Below are 5,538 nucleotides of genomic sequence, written 5' to 3' on the forward strand. Positions count from 1 at the left end.
CGAAGATACTTTTTAGCGCATTTCCACAAAAATAAAAAAAAAATGCGCTATTGTGGCCACTTTGTCCGTCCGTCCGTCCGCCCGTCCGTCCGTCCGTCCGTCCGTCCGCTAACTTTGCGACGCTACTAGTTTTTTTATCTTAAGAGCTATTGTTCTACTTTTTTCGCTATTTGGTTCGTTATGGTGTCGAGTCTTGTACCAAGGAAGGAATTTTTTCTGTACCGCTTACAAAAAAAGTTATTGTAAAAAAAAACAAAAAAACCGTTTTTTACATGTTCCATAATTTTACACTTTTGCCGTTTATTAACGATCCTAGAGATCGTTTATAATTTTGCATTGCTATCTGTCGCCTGCCGGTTGGTCTCTCCGTCTGTTCCTTTGTCTGTCTGTCCATCTATCTGTCCGTGTGAACGATAACTTTGTTTAGAAATGTTCGATCGCTTTTACATCTCCGTTAGTTATGAACTGAATTGCATGAAATTCAATATGGGCATAGCTTTAGCCATATAATACGCAATGCCAAAAGTTGAATCGAATCGATTCAAAATTCACAGTGCCCTTTTCGCATCTCGACCATTTATAAACCGAATTGCAAACTTTTTTACTTATAAAAGTATTTGAATGAAATTTGATACATAGGCACTTGGAATAAAGGAAAATCAAACGCCAATTTCAAAATTTGGTTTTGCGCATGCGCAGTGCCAACTTTTTTATTTATGGAAGAATTTAAACGAAATTTGATACAGAAGCACTTCGAATAAAGGAAAATCAAACGCCAATTTCAAAATTTGGTTTTGCGCATGCGCAGTGCCAACTTTTTTATTTATGGAAGAATTTAAACGAAATTTGATACATAGGCACTTGGGATAAAGGAAAATCAAACGCCAATTTCAAAATTTGGTTTTGCGCATGCGCAGTGCCAACTTTTTTATTTATGGAAGAATTTAAACGAAATTTGATACATAGGCACTTGGAATAAAGGAAAATCAAACGCCAATTTCAAAATTTGGTTTTGCGCATGCGCAGTGCCAACTTTTTTATTTATGGAAGAATTTAAACGAAATTTGATACATAGGCACTTGGGATAAAGGAAAATCAAACGCCAATTTCAAAATTTGGTTTTGCGCATGCGCAGTGCCAACTTTTTTATTTATGGAAGAATTTAAATGAAATGTGATACATAGGCACTTGGAATAAAGGAAAATCTAGCGCCAGTTTCAAAATTTTATTTTGCGCATGCGCCGTGCCAACTTTTTTATCTATGGAACTATTTAAGTGAAATTTGATACTTAGGCGCTTGGAACAAAGGAAAATCTAACATTAGTTTTAAAATTGAGGTTTGCGCATGCGCAGTTCCAACTTTCTTATTTAGAAAAGCATTGAAATGAAATTCTCATAAACTGAAATTGAAGTAGCACGTCAACAATGGATTGCCCATGTGCAATGCTATCTTTCATATTTGTGGCCGGATTTTTACGATTTTAACAGAAGTTGCATCTTACAAATGGGAAATGAATGCAAGTGGAAATGCGCTTTATGTAAATCGTTTACGATTACTTTTTAACTTGTTTGTTAAATATTGTGTTAATTAGCGATTTATTTTAATACAGAAGTTAACCGCACAGAATTGCTTATTTGCCAATTTATTTAAAGTTTTGCGAGATCCCGCAAATTCCGGGATCCCGCGGGATTAACATCTAACAATACCGCAATTACCGGGATTGAGATTTTGCTGCGGGATTGCATTCCCTAGTCACAAACGTACCGATGGAATAATCTTATTACGGACAACATTAATGTGACGTTTAAATCCGGTTCACACAATATTTACCTTTTTTATACACAGCTTCTTACACCAAACTATAAACGAGTCGTGATTACAATCATCTTCAATTTATGGCGATGCTAGTCTGTTTAGTGAAACAGGAAGACGTTAAACTGCAATATAAATAATTGAGAACACGTTGTAGGATTTCAAATCAAGTATATGTATAGTGCGATTTTCTTTTACGATAATTACATCATCTTTACACTCGTACTCTGAGACAATAAAAAATACTAATAAGCCTTTTTCTCTGCTTGTCCCTACACTATTGATACCAATTAAATTTACACCCTCTGTAAATCAAATTTGTACCAAAGGTAATCCAAATTTAACCGCATTTCTATTAACGTTAATCAGTGGTATGTTTTTATCATCTTACACTTTTTTGAGGATTCGCAAAGCTTTACCTACCTAATGGAGCTTTATTTGGAATCTGTCCTTTTTCAGGAGGTCATTACAAATAACGACATGTTCATTCGCATCTTAATGATCAAATTATGTTCACAACCTATTTTTCACTATATTAATTGATTTATCTCTTTGAATATTACTATGTGCTTACATGGTAACCTTAATTCCCTTGGGGACTTTAAAAATGTCTCTCCGAGTTCAATTTATATCATTTTCCGTATTTTCTCGTATTTGGGAAGTTAGATATTCTCTTGTATTACACCGTTATTAGATTTTGGGCTCAGAGAATTTCCTAATTTCATTCAAATACTTTTGGTTTTCCTATGCACGTTCCCACCCAAGTACTAAAACATTTTGTAATTTCACGTAAATTTTAAAGCAATTTTTCTTAATAAACTCTTTTTGTATGGCTAAAGCAATTGAAACAAAGTCACTTAATTGGTTGAGTTTGCTCTTGGACCGAAGGAAAAGAATTGTTTAACCACATGCAAGTAAATTTCCTTGCCAGGAATGAATTTATAACGATATACCTATCCACAACAAATAAGCTTCTTCACAGTATCTAAAACTAACACCTCTAAAGACTATAATATTATTTTTGGTCCTGCAGATTGCTAACCAAAGGAGCGGCCTCTGGCTGTTTTGTGGGTTTACATTTTGTAATGCTTCTGAAACTACACGCGTAACGATCTACATTTACGAACACCAATTTGATTTAGGCATGTGGGCTTTTCGTGTAAGGTTGGCTATAATCACGATATTTTGGTAGTGTATATCTGATCTGGCATTGTAGCAATATAATTCAACTGCACGCCCTTCTCTCAGGAACAGGAAGTATTAACCACACCGCGGGCGAACACGCTCTAATTCTAATATACACCATGAGTAAGCTGTTTGATATTTTCGGCCCTATGTAGAAATAAGGCGCAACAATAGAATTCTGTTGCGATTTTACCATTTCACTGTGACTGTGCACGCAATAAATTATAGCGCGAACGTATCGCAATCATGGTCGGGTAAAACAAAAAAAAAGTTGTCTTAAACTGGGTCGGTCCTGTCTAACATTTGCATGAAAACGTATTATCTTCATCTAAACGTACATGAGTAATCGCGTGTGTAATGTCTACATTAGTCACACACCTGTCGGAAGATGTATTCTTCACCATAAAAAAAAGAAGAACCAAATTAATAGCGGTAGTTATTTGAATGAAATTTGTATACGTTTCATTGATTCACTCTTCGGTTAGTTTTAAAGAAGAGAAGGTCAGTGAGTGGAGCATTTTTTATCTACGTCCGTACGGAAGGGATAAAAAGATGTTGATGTTTTTTAAAGAATCGATGTTTGAGATCAATCTGAATTAAAAATGAAACGATCAGTTTAAACCAAAATCGCATTTCAAAAATTCGATTCTGTGAAAATTATGCAATAATTAAATATGCATAATCAGAAAAGCAATTCAGATAAGTACATTAAGTAAGACATTATTATTATATATTATACTTATATAATTATATATTTTGCAGTAATCAAAAAATATATTAGTAGATAAGATAAACAATTTAAAATTCATATTTATATATATAATTTTGCGAAATTCTATTTACAAAAAAAATTGTTATTAAAAAATGTAAAATATTGCATCCAACCTGTCAATTTTTCCCACAGTTGTTAAAACACTAGCACCGTTTCCTCGCTGTATAGCAATGTTGATATGTTGTACTGGATCTCAAAGTCTGTCAGAGACGGATTGAGAATTGTACCTACGAGATCCTACGCGCAATGAATGGAAGCAAGAACAGACAGATCAGATAGACCCCCGCAAAGAGACGGGAAGGGACGCCTGATTTCACGAAGTCGGAGAAAAAACCTACAGAATGTTTTTGATATTGGTCTCAAAAAGTTGCTATACAGTGAATTTTTTTTAAATGCGAACATAGGAGTTTGCATGCAATGTAATTTCCCTATGTTCGATTTAAAAAAAACACATCAATCTATTGAGTAGTTCAAATGAGTAGTAGATACAATTGACAGCTGTCACATTTTTGAAAATACCGCCGTCCAATTTAATTACGAAATCGGTTAGGTTATTGCTTAGAATGCCAAGGAGGACACTTCCAACATTTATTGTAATTGTTTTCGGTATTTATTTTCTTATTTTCTTCATTTATGTATTGAATAGATCAAATTAGTAGAATACTAGGTGCACATGACCTACAAATAATTGAAGGTTGGTTCACAATGAATTGCGATGTCAGCGCGTGCCATGTGAAGTCAAGTTATCGTAAGTTTAAGAAAATTTATCCTAAAGTTGCTATGGCCTCACACGGCTTATTTAAAAAAATCTTACCGAGTGCTCTTCATCATAAAGACTATCAGTTGCTGTTCATAGTCACACAAGTTGTACGATTTGGGAATGTGAACCGCGCACACCTCATAGATTGATGTGTTTTTTTAAAAATCGAACATAGGCAAATTACATTGCATGCAAACTCCTATGTTCGTATTTTAAAAAAATTCACTGTATATCTTTGTGTTTCCAGAATGGACGAGGGACAATTAAGTTTTGGTATCCATAAACAGTTACGAATAAGGAAAAAAGCCATATGTGGGTTTACATTAGATACCTAGATGATTGGTCAGTAGAGATGCAAATTTTTTCGTAACTTTGAACGCAAGTGAAGGACATGCTTCTTCAAATAAAGGGACACCAAGGAGATTTATAATTATTTGTGAAAGAAACTTGTATAGTAAGTAATAATTCATACTTGGAGAAATTCAGAAATAAACTAATATTTTTGAATTCATTGATGATAGTTTTCAATCTTTAAGAACTTCTTCATATGAACTCCCACGGTTGCGATAAACGGCTCACTTAGCTTACACACAACTGCTGATGGCTTCTGCATTTCATTTTTCTTTAGTACACACGATAGCAAAACAAAAATTCTGACGAAATGAACCAATTCTGTGCTTATTCGTAATGAAATACTCCAGATTTGAATTAAATTAAAACATCCGCATATACCGGGTGATCCATTATTATCTTCGGTATATTTCAGCGTAAATAACGTCCAACTGACGTTGTTTACGCAACAATATCTTCGCGAAGAACTTGCTTCACGAAATGCATGTACAAATTCGCCCTTAACTAAACTCCCTGAACTAGCCGCAAATAGAATTGTGATAGAAAGATAAACCCCCTCAGTTTTAGTTCCTTTTTTTGTAAAGGAAAGAGTAAGGAAAGGAGTTTAAGGAAATTATGATATTCCCTTTCCATAGAAATCGGAGAAATTTAGCTGAA

This window comes from Photinus pyralis, unplaced genomic scaffold (genome assembly GCF_008802855.1).
Source record: "Photinus pyralis isolate 1611_PpyrPB1 unplaced genomic scaffold, Ppyr1.3 Ppyr1.4_LG7, whole genome shotgun sequence".
NCBI classification, from domain to species: Eukaryota; Metazoa; Arthropoda; class Insecta; order Coleoptera; family Lampyridae; genus Photinus; species Photinus pyralis.